Source organism: Tenrec ecaudatus, chromosome 7 (genome assembly GCF_050624435.1).
Source record: "Tenrec ecaudatus isolate mTenEca1 chromosome 7, mTenEca1.hap1, whole genome shotgun sequence".
NCBI classification, from domain to species: Eukaryota; Metazoa; Chordata; class Mammalia; order Afrosoricida; family Tenrecidae; genus Tenrec; species Tenrec ecaudatus.
Window position 1 is genome coordinate 127,768,076 of NC_134536.1, and position 15,403 is coordinate 127,783,478.

Below are 15,403 nucleotides of genomic sequence, written 5' to 3' on the forward strand. Positions count from 1 at the left end.
TCCATGATCCCTCTGATGATCTCGTCACCTGTCTGTAAATACGCTCAGCTAGCCCTGCAGCCTGCCCTGAGCGCGTCCTCTCCAGGTCCGCATGAGAGGCCTCGGAAGCAAGGCTGGGGTCCTGACGCCCCACTACTGACTGACCACCCATTTGGCTTCCTGGCCCCCCCAGCTTCTGCGCCTGTACAATGGGCACATGATAATGGCATCACGCCCTTGGTGGTGGCGTATGGTGGAGCCGAGTGGCTGGCAGTGGCCAGTGTGGCGTGGGTATGCGCTGCTTCCTGCTGTCAGTGCCATGTGTGTGAGCACAGGCAGGGGAGGCCGAGATGGCCCTGGCCCTCACGGAGCCCACCCTGTCCCCCTGGAGCCCCATGCGAACCACACAATCACACACACGTAAACCCCCAGGCCTGTGTAAGGGGTCAGATTCTGTCCCTGGGGTCGCAGGCTGGAGAAGGAACAGCAGTGTGGTCACAGAGGAGTGCTCACCTGGGGTGGGGGGTGGACTGGGAAGCAGGTGGGGTGGAGGGACCGCTCCAGATGTGGGTGGGAAGTTACACGAGGCGTGTTCTCGCACTCAGTGCACGGGATGTGCTTTGGACCTGAATGAGGAATGAATGCGTAAGCATTGGCTGGGTGCGAGGAGAGGAAGATGCCCTGGCACCAGAGAGAGCCTGTGGCAGGATGGAGGGCGCACATGGTGGCCAGGGGAGCAGGGCCGTTTCTGGTCCTGAGGACTGGGAGGCTCGTGCAGAGGAGGTGGATGGCCAGCTGATTTTGGGGTAGTGGCTGGGGAAGTGAGTTCCTTTTGTTGTGTGAGAGGAGGAGGTGGAGAGAAGCCAGAAAGGATGAGAGCAAGCCTGTGCAGTAGCACAAGACCTTGGCATCGGAGTCGGATGGGGGAGCCAGACAGACACCTGGAGCAGGTGCGGTTGCCCTGGTGGTGGGTTGGGTTGAGGAGGAGGGCCATGGTGAGCTGAAGCCCTCGTGGTGACGCAGGAGAGGCCGGGATTGAGGATGGAGAAGGATGAGCACCAACAGCTGTGGGCACGCCCAACGGAGGTGCCCTGGGAGCAGCCTGCCGGCGTGCGTGCGCATGCGTGTGTGCGTGTAACACTGGCCTGAGAGCCAGCTCCCTGATGTCCAGGTCGGGAATCTCACCACTGCATGGTCGGGTCTTGCTCTTGGTAGTTGACCTGTCCTGTCCATCCTGTGGGGATTCTTATGGGCAAGGACCTAGAGGGTGGTGTTCTGAGTGTCCCTAAATCCAGTGGGGGCGCATGGAGCTCGGTGTCCTGTAAGTGAGCCTTGAATGCAAGACAGAAGAGGCTCAGGCACCACTGACTGCCTGCCCCGTGACCTCTGTGTAGTAGGAGGGCGAACGCCCTGGCCCTCTGGGATCGGTGGTGGCCATGCTCTGCTACCATGGTGCATGTGACCGAGGAGCAGGGGAAATCCAGGCCTGAGGCGAGGAGTCCCAGCAGGCCCGTCCACCACTGCTCTGTTTGCTGGGCTGCTTCTTGGTCCCCCTCCCCAAGGCAAAGGAAATGCCAGCCTGTGATCCTCAGCCTGGCATGACCTGCTCTGGAGCTGGGCCTGCGCTCCGAGCCCACCCACTCGGCTTGAGCTGCCCTGTGGTGTCTCGGGTCCCCTGCTCTCTGGGGTCAGGCTTGCTTCTCCTTTGTGGTGTCACTGTCCTTTCACATGCTCCACGGCCACTCTGCGGCACCCCATCGCCCGCCGCTTCCACAGCCGAGGTTGACCAAAGCCCTTAGAGTAGCTGCCCTTCCTGTCCTCGCTGTCCCTACCTCGGGTCTCTCGGGCATAGCCTCTCCTCCCGAGGTGCTGCGTGCTGACCACGGGAAGCCTGTGGTTTCAATCAACCGAGCCGGGTGACCGGACACACGCCCCCTGGGTGACGCAGGCCCGCAGCATGCTGCCCAGAATAGCCCCGGCTTTGCTTTTGTTTCCAGCCGCCCTATCACTTTGCAAACTGGGATCCAATTTGTTGTCCACTCTCCCCACCCGAGCCACTCGGCCAAGGCAGCTTCCTTTGCCCATGAACTATTTATAATCACAGATTATGTTGCCCGATGAGTATACACCGGCTTTTGTTTTTTCCCCTTCTCTGCCCCAGGCTAGCCCACGGGCCTGCTTCTCCCTGGGGGTCACAGGTTCTGTCCACTGCAAGGTCTTTGCTGAGATGCAGGGGCTTCCACCCACAGCTGGCCCCTCTCTGCTGGACTCCTGCAGATGGGGTGTGTGTGTGTGTGTGTGTGTGTGTGTGTAACCTGGTTCCAGCCGGGACCCTGCTGCTAAGGAGTTGTGCGACGTAGGGCCATACTGCTCCAGGGAGCTCGGCACTCGATGGCAGAGGGCATAATCCTCAAGGAGCCCCAGCTGGCCGTGTGACCCATCATGGCCACCCACCCTCTGCAGCTGTCACCCCCGCCCCGCCCCCCCATCTTGAAGGGTATGCCCTTAGCTGTAGGTGGAACTTGGCCAAAGAATGTGCCGAGAACAACCTATCCCCATCAATAATCCTGCAAAAAGGGCGGAAGCCAACCCCCTCGGGCACCTCCCACCCGACAGGACACGCTCAAAGCCAGCTCGTCCCTCCATCAGGGAGGCCCACCCAGGAGGGTTGAGTGCCAGGGAGGGGCTGCCCTAGGGTCCCCGAGGGCTACATCCCAGCAGTTGCTCCACACTGGGGGCACCTGTGGGTGTGTCACTCCGGAGCCGCCCTGTGCTTCACCTCGGTGGGCTGCAGACACCCTCCTGGGTTCCCTGGAGGCCTTTCCCAGGTGCCCACGGTCCTGGCATGAGGAGACATGCATGTCGTTGGAACCTCGGGCTTCGCCCACATGCACACCTGACCCTGCAGCTGCGTCTCTCCCTGTTCTCCAGCTTTGTCATCCAATCTTCAAGAGTAAAAGAGCCGGGATTACAACAACAAATGCCGGTCCTTCCCACCGTCCGGCCCCACACCCATGCTACAGGGTGGTGACTGGTCACAGTTTCAGCTGCCCCAGCGCCCGCCGTGGCCACTCACTTCCCCGCTGTGCCCTTTAGCCAAACATCAGTACATTTCCAGACGCTTTGGCCTCCCGGGCTGAAGGCGCTGCCGCCTTTGCTTCTAGACTCTCAGCCTCACACCATCTCCAGACTCTTTCCAAAAAGCCGGTGGTGCCCAGCCATCCCCAGGGAGCGTGCTGCCCGGTTGGCATCTACCTCCCTGCCATTCCAATAGGTCTGTCTCATGAGACACACCACCAATGTCTCGTCCCAGCCCCCGCACCTTCACCCAGCCCCCACCTTTTCAGGGGGAGTTTATCTTGTTTTGAGGGTGGCCCAGGCACTCCTGGATTCCAACTGGAATGAAACGGGGGCAGAAAAACCAAGCCCGTTGCCCTCTCGCTGCCCTCCCCTCGGTTCTGACTCAGCAGCTCTATACCATCTTGGGCTATGTCAGGACAAATATTGACATGCCAAGTTGGGCCAACTCCTGGCCGCCACACAGAACTGGGGAGCGGCATGTGGTCTGCCCTGGTCTCTCTGCTCCCCTCCAGTCCAGTTGATGGGCACCACCTCCCGAGGGGCCCATCCTGCCCAGCCCCCAGGCTAAGCAGTGCCTTCCTGCCTGCCTGGGACAGGCCTCTTTGCTCTCACTTCGGGGACAGGGGGTGGGGAGGGTTCACGTTAACCAAGGCCATTAACGATTCTGCTAGAAGAGGTTTGCTGAAGGAAAATGAGAGGAGCCCGGGTGGCATGGCGGGGTGCCCTCTGGCTGCTGACCATAAGGTCAGCGGTTTGAACTCATCAGCCCCTCTGAGGGAGGGAAATGAGGCTGCTCCTGTCGAGGCTTAAGCCCTGGACACCCAAAGGGGCAGTCCTACTCTGCCCTGCAGGGTCTCTATTGGAAAGAACGGACTCCATGGCTGTGAATTTTTGCTTTGTTTTAAAGAAAAATGAAACCCTTGCTTGAAATGACTTTTTCAAAGTGCAGTCCCAGCCCCACGGCCCACAAATAACCTAGATTAATTTCATAGCTCCCACCTGCCCCATTTATTTTTTAAACAGGTCTCCTGCCCCATAGATGACCCATTGGGCTTAATTAAGTTGCTTTTTGGTAGATACTGTTACTGGTAGTGCTGTATGTAGTTTTTATTCTTTTTGTTATATGTAGAAGTTAATTCGGCTCTCCCTAACTGTGGGCACCCCAGTGGGGTCGTGGTTTGGTCACACGGTGGGCTGCGATCTGCATGGTCAGCAGTTCGAAACCAGCAGCAGCAACTCGGAAGAGAGACTGGGCTTGCTACTTCCATCCACAGTGAGTCTCGGGTACCCACGCAGGGCGGTGGTCACTGAGAGTCAGCATCAAAACTCAGTGAGTTTTGAGGCACCTAACTGTGCTATCAGAAATTTCATTTGTACATGTCACAAAACCAAACCCGTTGCATGGAGTCGATGCTGACGCCGCGTGATGCTCACAAGGTTTCTGAGGCGGTAAACCTTCACAGGAGCGGACAGCCTCCTCTTCCTCCTGAGGAGCAGCTGGTGGGGTTGAACCCCGACCCTGCTCTGCCACCAGCCTTCAGCCACCAGGCCTCCTTGCCTGTACCAAAAGGAAGGGGGGAAACCCAGACTAGTGGCACCACGGTTAAGTGCTTGAGTGATCACTGAAAGGTGGATGGTTCAAACCCAGCAGCCGCTGCTTCTGTAGAGATTGCAGCTGTGGAAACCCCATGGGGGCGTCCTGCTCGGTCCTCTCAGGCCACTCTGAGTCGGAATTGACAACAAGGCTTAGTGACTATAGATACGTTTTCTTCATTTTGTTTCAAGCAATAAATAATATAGAGTTTACTCATTGCCTTTTTAGGCCTAGGCTTGGGGGCGATGGTGAGGATGGCCCAGCACCGGGCAGTGTTTGGTTCTGTTGTGCCAGGCTCACCGTGGGTCACAGCCGACTCAATGGCGCCTGGCAGTGATGACATCCCCTTTTTAGGGGCGTGCACTAATGTTTCTGAAAGACGGCTACTGCAGGACGTCATCAGCTCACGAGTCCAAGTAGGGGGTGTACGGTGGTTTCTTTGTTTTAGTTTTTTTTAACGCTTGGCATTTTCAAAAATAATGTTAGAAAAAAAATAAAGGAATCACTGCCTTTAAAAAAGTCTCTGATGATTAAACCACGCCTGTGCTTGAAGTGTGTCCCTGCTGCCCGTTGGCTGGGTCATGTCCTCCGAGGTTGGGACTCGGCACAGCCCGGGGACAGACCAGTTCAGAGAGCAGCAGCCTGGGCTGCCTGAGCCTTCTTGCTGCTGGCTGGACGGCCGAGTCATGGCCTCTGGCTCTTCCTTTCTCATCTCCCTTCCCTCTGCCCTCCCCGTCCTCCCCACTGCCATGGCCTGCCGGCACAAGGCTACAGTGGAAAAGGTTAGTGGTTCGAGACTCTGGGAGAAAGGCCCCCTAAAGATCATGGTCAAGGGCAGCCTTCAGGGAACCCTTCTGTGTTCTGCCACGTGGAGCTGCTGTGGACCCAACAGCCCCAACCACAACCCCTGTGACTGTGAGCTCAGCTTGCCTGTGTTCGCCCCTCCTTGCAGTCGGCACGTGGTCAGCGTGCCTCTTGCCACTTGGGGTTTCCCAACATCTGGGGCGAGACAGGTCTGCAGGAATTGCTCAATGAAGCGTCCACCTCTGCTCCCATGTGAGAGGTTCTTCAAGGGAAAGGAGTTTTGTGCTTCCTAAGTAAGCTCCCTGTTTGCTTCCCGTTTTTCCTGTTGTGGACTGTGGGTCAGGGAATGAGAGGGCCTTTCTCCACCAAGGGCAAGGATTTGTCCACCTGCCCAGGCCTGGCTGGCTGACTCACTCACCTGCTCACTCACTCATCCACCCACCCTCTCACTCAGTCACCCTCCGTCCCGGTGATCCTGACTCACCGCTCCTGGCTGCTACACAGCTGTGTTCCAAAGGACACGCAAGTCATGCCTCCCCTGTGGCGTGGTGACTGTGTCCACCTGGGGGCCGGAAACCCACTCCCCCTTTGAATTCAAATATCTCCCCCCACACCCCTCTTTCATTCTGGAGGTTTATTTCTTTTGTGAATTAGAAATAACATGTTCATAATACAACATTTCTCTTTAGACAGGAAACATATGAAACCTAAGTGTTTTCATAGGACCAATACAGTGATCACATTTTGGTAGATTTTGTGTGTGTGTGTGTGTGTGCAATATCCTGATTTATTTGATACTCCCTGCCTCTGTTTATTTATTCAGGTAAAGTACTTTCTACTGCTTGTGTTGTTTGTCTGGCGGCCCCTCTCGCCGAGTCCAATATTAGGATGCTCTCTCCTTTGGAGAGACAGCTGGATGCTGCTCACCCACCACTTACCAGGGCAAGCGCTATGAAATATTTATTTCTGGGAGCTCTACTTCCCTTTCCCGACATCTGACGGCGGATTTTCTCCCCCTCCCAACCAAAGAAGTATATCGTCACAGATGGGATGCAGAAGAAGATGGGAGAAGCTAGCCGTTGTCAGTTAAACCATCACCAAGGTTTCGGAAGATGTAAACAGCGACATTTTCTTTCTAGTACATGTTTATAAATAATGTATTTTATCAAAAGGAAAATGTATTATTTTTGGCTAACCTGGAGTGGATGTATCACTGGTATTTCAAAGTAAATAAGCATAGAATTTTAACTCCCTCCCCCCACCAAAAAAAACAAACCCCTTTTTCTTGGGAGCTAATACAGATATCATATCATTCCGTAGTTCAATCACATCAAGCAGTGTTGTGTGATTGCTGCCACAGTCAGTCTCGAAACACGCTTCCTTCTTGACTCCTTGACATCAGCTCCCCTTGACTCCCCTCCCCCACTGCACCCCTAACATGTCCCCCCAAACCCGTATTCTACTTGCTGTCTCTATAGGGTCACCAATCCTAATAAACAGAAAAACACAGAACAAATATTCAAGAGGTAGACCCCAATTTGGATTTCTGACATGGTAAGACAATGGTTTTTTGGGTGCCTTCTGGGGGTGGCAGCTTACACATCACATTGGTTTCCCATGTAGCACTGCATGCACATGTCGTTTCGGGCATGGATGGCTGTCCACATGATGTCACCACCCTTTTCTCATGCCCACACTGGACCTGCTTTCTCAGCCCTTCCTGCCTTCTGAGCTTGATCCCTGGGTAAATGCTGCTCTCATTTGTGATTCTACCCCTTCTAGGACTGTCTGTTGTTTGGCTGAAAGCCGAGTTCTGGGGTTCAGTTCAGGATCGAAGGGTGTCTAAGGGCCACCGACTTGAGGATTTCAGCAGCCTCTGTGCAACCTGGAAGTACGATCTCGTGTGATTTTGAGCTCTGTTTTCTGTTTTTCTCCCTCTCTGCCCAGCACTTCCTCTTGTGATCCACTTCAGAGTGATGAGCAGAGGTAGTCGGGCACCGTCTAGTTCTTCGGGTCTCAGGGTGATATAGACTGAGGTGAGCAGGGTCCTAACTGTTTGCTGCACATCCTTGCTCTTCTTTGCTTTGGGTGGTGTGGCAGCTACATCATCTCCTGTCCACTTGTGAAGGGGTGGAATCTATCCTGTCAATCAGGTCGCAGCTTGATGGCCTCATTTGGAGGCGTGATGGAGATAAACGGCTCACTGGAGGCCATGCACACACTCTCAGCTACACATTCCTGTTGACAAGCCACATGGAGCCACGCTGCCAGAGCCCTGGAGCTGGAGGAGCCACGTGGTGACCCCTACCAGCACTGAGATGCTTCCACCACCACTGGATCCACAAGACTTTCCACCCACTGGCCTGAGATTTTCCATTGCATGTGTTGCTTGAGTCTGAAGAGAAATTTATGGACTGGTATCAGACCTATGGACTAATACCGGACTTATGGACTTGATCTGACCTGAGCTGGGATGTTTTCTCAATATACAATTGATTTTTGATATAAAGCTTTTACTTATCCACGTATGAGTGTCTCTGGATTTGTTTCTCTAGTCCACCCGGACTCACACATGTGGGAAGAGACTAATAGGTGTGTGTTACAAGGCCGCTGGAAAGCTTTTAAGATCCCAGTCCCTACTCACCAGAGTAGGATGTAGAACACTGACTTCGTGCACCGTGCTATGCTGTGGGTTTCGATGTCCCCCAAGCCTGTGGCCCTGAGCCTCAAGACCCTCAAGGTGGGTGTTCTCCACGTGACCTCCTGTATGCTCTGCTATGCTCACGGTGCATTTGTAGCACACGTACATACAGAGGTAGAGGTATCTTGTGGAACATAGTCCCAATCACTTTCCCCCACCTGCGGAGCTGGACTGCGTCTGCATCCGGTGCCAGGCCTCCGTTAGCCCTGTCCGTGAAGACTGGTGCGTGTAATCACATTCACCTACGCTGCCTCTAGCACGCTGCGCCCGCCAGTGTCTTCCCTTGCCTCGATCGTGCTGAGCAGGCTCCCGCTTGTTCTGTATTGCCCTTCCCTTCAGCCAAGTTAATATGTGTCCACCTTCTAGTGAGCGACTTCCCCTCCCAGCCCTGGTAGCGTCCAAAGGTTTCTTTCTGCGTATAAACATTCCCTTGGCTCTTTCTAGTGGTCTCCGTGAACGAGAGTCCTTTTATGACCGACCAGTTCTGCTGGGCGTCATTTGCTCTGGACTCATCACAGTGTGAGATGTTTCACTGACTCCCAGGTGCTCTCTCACAGCGCATTAAAGAGTGTCCCCCTGTGGTGTGGGTGCACCCGAGTTGGCTGGTTCATTCACTAGTGGATGGGCACTTTGGATTATTTCTGGCTCAGTGCTATGATGGACAGGGGTGTGCACGGTCCTGGCCCAGCTCTCGTTTCTGTAAACCATTCAAGGGGGGCTGTGGCAGTTACATCATCTACTGTCAACTTGAGCAAAGGGGTGGAGTCTAACCTGTCTATCAGGACATAGTAAATGAGGCTCCTGTGTGGGCATGGCCCTCTCCTGAGGATTCTGGGAACCGCTGTCTTCCTTCCTGGAGGCGGGACACCCCCCCCTGCTTGACAGTCCTGTGGACAAGCCACATGGAGTTCTGCTGATGGCAGAGCCCTGGAGCTGGAGGAGCCACATGGAGACGAATGCCGGTGTTGATGCGTCCACCGCCACTGGATCCGCAAGACCTTCCACCCACTGGCCTGTGATCGCCTTGCATTCAGCATCATTGCAAGTGTTTTGTGAGTCTGAAGAGGACTTTATAGACAGGTATTGGACATATGGGCTAATAACAGACTTATGGACTTGATCTGGACTGGGCTGGGATGTTTTCTTACTGTACAATTACTCTTGATCTAAAGTTCTTCCTTTACACATACACACATGAGTGTCTATGAATTTGTTTCTCTAGTCCACCTGGACTAACACGGGCTCACACAGCTCGTGGGACAAGTGGAGTGGAGCAGGTAACAGAAATGGATCATGGCAGCAGTTGTACAACACGGTTTGGTGTGGTTGAACGAGGGCATAGTATGAGATCTGTTATTAGCTCGCAATGACGTGTTGGTGTCAAACGGACTAAAAGATGGTAGCACATTCCACAGACTCTCTGAAGCTCCCTAGCCACCCTCGGCGGCGTGGGACCGCTGGATCACGTGGTCTTTCTGGTTCCACCTTTCGAAGAAGCACCGGGCTATTCCCCACAGTGGTTCCACCTTGTCCAGTCGCCCCAGCAGCGTCCGGGTTTCCAGCCCCCACACCCTTGCCAGCACTGGCTGTTTTCCGAATGCCACCGTGTTTGGAAAATAGCACACTTGGGACCAGACTTGGGTTTTCTTATCCCCAGCCCAGTTCTTGTCCTGGCATCTCCTGGTATCACCGGCACTTCTTTCACCGCCGAGTTAAAGGATATCAGTTAACGTTCTGAAAAATCGAGGAATTTAAAACCCTGTCAGTTTCAAGGCACCTCTACCTAGTTGACTGGATGGGTCGAGCCTGTCCTGGCCCAGGGGTGGTGGCAGATGGGGGGCAGAGGGCCCAGGGTGACAGATAGATGGGGAGGCAGGGCGCATGTGATGCTGTAGTCTGTGACCTCTCCTGCTCCCCTGAACCCTGAGAACCGCTGAACCCACTTCCCTGATCCCTCTTTCATCCTGAGTGAGGGATGCCTCCACTGGAGTCGGCCTGGTTCCGGGCAGCACTGCAGAGGGACCTCTGTCCTTCCTACCTTGCCACCTCACTTTCACCTTTGTGATCTGACTTGGGGGCTCAGGGGTAACTCTGTCAAGGTCTCTCCCAGCCTTGAACTTCTGTGACTCAGGGGCAGGCCTGGGTGGTGCGGAGGGCTGGTGTCCCCATCTGACCAGTCATCGGCAGAGTCAGGCACCATGCTCCCATGTTACCCTGTGGGGTCCTGCTCTGTGGTCACCTAGTCGTGGTGTGGGCTTCATGGGGTCTGTCCTCACAGCCTGGGGCTCAGGAGGGGCACCGAGAGAGGGTCTGGGATTCTCAGTTTGGCAAGTCTGTGGACAGCTGTCTCGCATGAAGGTGGGTACCCATGAGGACTCAGCGGAGTCTTTATACAGGGCAGGGTCGAAGATCTGCGTATGGGGCTGCCCACAGCCGACTCCATTCTCCCACGCTGGCTGGGCGCCAGAGCCTCCTGCCAAGCCAACGCTCGGCCGATAACCCAGTTAAACTGGAATCACGTTCGAGGCCAAAGCAGCAGTGCTTTCTTGGAGGGAATCCATGGTGAGGTGTGGCTTACTGACCTTATCGTTGAGGGTTCTTTTCAGGATTTGCCAGGCACGAAAAAGGAGTTCAGGACTGTCACCTGGGGCCTTGCTTTCTCCTGGTTTCCAATATAAACCACGGTGCCCTATCCTAAACCTAAGGAGCCCCGGTGGCGTAGTGGTGACGCGTTGGCCTGTGATCCTCCAGGTGATCAGTTTGAAACCACCAGCCACTCCTCTGGAGACACATGGGGCTGTCTGCTCCCATAGCGAGTGACCGTGAGTTTATCCTGAAGAGGATGCAGGTGGCACAAACATTTAAGTGTTCATCCGTCAACCGCAGGATGGAGAGCTTGAACTCACCCAGCTGCTCTGCGGGAGAAAGGCCTGGCTGCCTGCTCCTGTAAACCTGGCAGCCTGGAACCCCAAGGAGAGTCCCTCCCCAAGCCCCCGGTGGGGCAGTTCTACTCTGTCCCATGCAGACACTTGGCGTTGATGCTGAGGCACCACGGACAACAACCCCAAACTCGCTCTCAACCACCCAAGCTGTCCAGCATCCAATGGAGGCCGACTCACCCTCACCGTGACCCTGCAGGACAGGGGAGAACTGACACTCGCTATGGGAGTGGACAGCCCCATCTGTCTCCAGAGGAGCGGCTGGTGGTTTCAAACTGCTCACCTGGAGGATCGCAGGCCAACGCGTCACACTAGGCCTCTGGGGCTCCTCCAGCAACCCAAGGCAACAATCAAAGCCAGGCGGCCTGTGAAGCAGTGGTCTCCGCAGGGACAACCTCAGTGGGGAGCAAACACTTCAGGCTGGGGTGCCTGGTTGCTGGATGATGGGTGAGGTCGGGTGCAGTCGAGACAGCTCGCCCCGGGCTCCTCCAGTTCAGCGGGTGGAGGTGATGTCCTAGGGAGCCCGTGCTGAAGGACTGGAAGGGAACCAGGTGCCTGCGGGGTGGGGGTGAGGGCCTGTGTTGCCCCCAAAGGACTCCAGTGCTTTCTCAAGGTGCAGGCTGCTGGCTGCTTCGCATCGCAATAGTGTAGAATAAACACTCTTAGGGCTGGAGTCGAGCGGACTTTTAAAAGTGACTCTTCCACGAGCTTAGGGAAACGCTGCTTAGTGGGCATAGACCAGAGATGCTGCTAACCACCCCACAGGGCACAGGACAGCCACCCCCACTTACCCCACGGGAAAGGGCTTTCTGGCCCAGGTGCTGGGAGGGCCACGTGTGAGAAGCCCAGGGCACAGAGTGCATCTGGGAGTTGCCACGAACTGGATTCATAAGGCACTGTGTGGCTGGAGGGGCGCACGCCTTGGTTGGAACCCATGACCCTCTGCAGCTGCCCGTTGCCCTGGTTGGAGCGTCAGAAGCAGCTGTTGGCGAACTTGGAAAGCTGCCGGCTTGGTGGCGGGTTGAGAAATAGACCAACACAGTCAAGGCCGGTCACTTGTCAGGGGGAGGCGGTCCTTGGGCTTAAAGGGCCAATGGAGAGACTGCCCACAGGAGAACAGGAGGCATGGGCTGCGGGCTGGGGGTCCGGCCAAGCCTCGGCTCTGGCCCAGCTGCTCGCTGACCTGTTGGGTCACGTTGGCTGGTGGCTTTTCTTGGCACGCTGGCTTCTGTGCCTGCTCCCTAGCGGTGCCACCAACCCCCTTCCTCCCTGACAAAGCTGCTCTTGGCTTTGCCCCACTTTGCCCTGCACCCTTTTGGTTCCCACCAAGTCCAGCCCCTTCTCCTGTCTTAGGGCCCCAGGGTCACCCACTCCTCTGGAACTTGGCATGCTGCCAGCCTCGCTGCTCACCCGAAGCAGTTATGGGAGGCAGGAGGCACCCCTCTCTCAGTCTGGGGTCTGTAGCATGGCAGAGGGGAGCCGGTGGGGGATTGTTGGGGGGAGGGGCAGAGAGGCCTTCCTTGGTCCCAGTTTGGCACTGGCACGTTGCACGGAGGTCTCAGGATGACGCCAGGTGCCTCTTGGATTCCGAGTGAGGACCCTGAGGGACCCAAGGTCAGGACTGCCTGTTCTGTTGTGGAAACATTTCTGGGTAACGCAAGCATCTGCCTTCCACTAGGAAAGCCTCCTTCCAGGAAGCAGCAGCTGGGCGGCCACCACAGCAACGTGCAGTTGTATCCAGGCCCACCTGAGATCAGCCCTTCCTGTCCCAACTGGATACAGGGCTTCCTGTGGGTGGCCCGATGCTTCCCGTCCTTCTGCAGGGCTGCTTGGACATCTACTCTGGCCAAGGGAGTAGGCCTGCGACTTCCGCCCTGGGAGCCAGGCCCGCTGGGAGCCAGCGCTCCAGGTACAGCACCCCCACCCCACCCCGCTCCCCCGGGGCATTCTCAGCACCCAGACTGAGTGTGTCGGGAATGTTCTTGGAAAGAGTCCTTTCTCCAAGGGAGGATGCAGGTTTGGGGCCTTCCCACCCCTCAGCAGTTAATTCGGACCTATGGTGACCCATGAGTGGCAACGTTGGAAGATTCTCTCATTCTTCTTTGGAAATGTTTTTACCAAATGTATTCAGCAGCTTAGGTTCCCACTCAACACTCCCACCCCAAGACGCTCAGCCATGTTGGTGACCGTCTTCGCAAGGTCTGAGGCCTCGCCGTTTCCATTCTAGTTGTTCCGTTTTCCTCCATCTAGTCTCCCTGCGTCGCCCCCCCCCCCCCCGCATGCTCATCTTTATGTTAAAGTAGTAACGACTGTTTATGAATCCCTGGTGGTGAAGTGGTTGACGAGCTGGGCTTCGATCCAAATGGTCGGCAGTTCTAAACCAGCAGCAGCTCCACAGGTGAAAGACTGGTCCTGTAAACAGTGACAGTCTTGGGGCCCCCCAGGGGCAGTTGTGCCCCGTCCTGCTGGGTAGTCACGGGTCAGCGTGGGCGCTGAGGCAGTGAGGTTTGAGTTGAGGACCATCTGGCCTCCTGCAGGTGACTCCTTGAAAGGGTCATAGTATTTACGGGTCATGCTCATTAGTTTTGAGCCACTTTGTACCTCAGCGATTTGTTCTAAGCCGCAGGGCTTAGCTTGGGCGCAGGGCCTGTAAAGAGTATTTCAGGGCAATGAACTCGGGAGTTTTCCAGTTCCACGAAAGCCAGTAGGTCTGTTGTTTGTTTGTTTGACGGAATCTGAGGCTCTGTCCTATATATTTCCTTCTGTCCTATCAGAGACTCTCTCTCATGACCCCGATTCAAACAGTCAATACTAGAGGCCAGGCACCATCTAATGCTTCTGGCCTCCCGGGTGATGCATCTATGCATCCTGTCCAGAGATAGGCAAACGAGGCTCTCGAGCCACATGCATCTTGCTTGGTGTGTACACGTGGCTCTGAAGTAAAATGGAAACGCGTCAAAGGGCATTATTTAGAGAGCGGCACTTTCATTTGTTTGTGAAAATGTATTTATGGCTCTTGAATAATTTTTAAACTGTTGGGAGGGGAGAGGATCTGCTCTCCCATCTGAGAGGTTGCCGAGCCTTGGGCTAGACCCTCCGTCCTACAGACCACTTTCTCCTCCGAGTCTGTGGCTCCCTTCTTTCTCTGGACGAGGGAAGACCATTGATTGTTGGGCCATGTAGCACGGCTGTGTGAATTATAGTTCACTCACCGACTAAGATGTCCCACAAGACTATGGCTCTGTGAAGGGGCCGTCCACGGGGAGGATGTTCCCGGTGCATCTCCTCCGACCACCACGGACCAGGGCTGTGCACAGCCTTGCTACTGGGCAGGGCGCATTGGAAAGTGGCTTGCTGCAGATGCAGTTAGGTTACAATGTATCACCCTACCACCTGATCTCCCATATGAGTCATTTTAATTTCTTCTAGTTCTTAATCTCTTCTGCTGTCTTTTCAATTGAGGTTTTTATGTGCTTTATTTTGTTATTCTTGTTAGTTTAATGTTTTTTTCTGTATGTGAAATCCAAGCGAAGTCAGCCTACAGAGACAGTAACGGAATGAATGGCTCTTTGGGGGCCTGTCAGGGAAGGTTGGTGGGAAACAGGGAGCTAAACACGATGAGCACAAGAGTACAGAATGTGTTCTGAAACTGGTGATGGTTGTACAACCCTTCTTGATGTGATTGAACTTAAAAAAAATCATTTTATTAGGGGCTCATACAACTCTTATCACAATCCATACATACATCAATTGTGTAAAGCACATTCGTACATTCATTTCCCTTATAATTTTGAATTGTATGATATGAGAATTAAATGCCAATGGAAAGAAAATAAAAACATAAAAAGAAAGAAGGAAAAGAACACTACAGGTCTAATTCTCTAGACTCGGGAAATGAATCTTATGAAACGCACAGTTGTGTCAAAGTTGAATCTATAACCGTGTCCTCTGTGTGCTCTGTTATGTACATGAATACACGCGCACACAGCCACATGGATGCGTAGCCATATACGTGTGCATGTACGCCCATCAGATCTTCAAAGGCTGCCAGATCTTTCTTTTCAGGCACCTCTGTGTGGATTTGAACCACCAACCTACCAGTTAGTAGCCCAGTGTGTTCACTGTGCCACCCAGGAGCTCCAGTGAAAAGCTACCTCTCTCCCTCCCCCCAGGAGAATTTATTTCAGAGGACAGCACTGAAGCTGCAGCTCAGGGAGAGGGACATGTCTGATCAGAGCACACGGGAGCAAATGAAGGGGGAGGAAGAGAGAGTGGAGCACATCCTGGCCCACCAAGCCCTGAGGA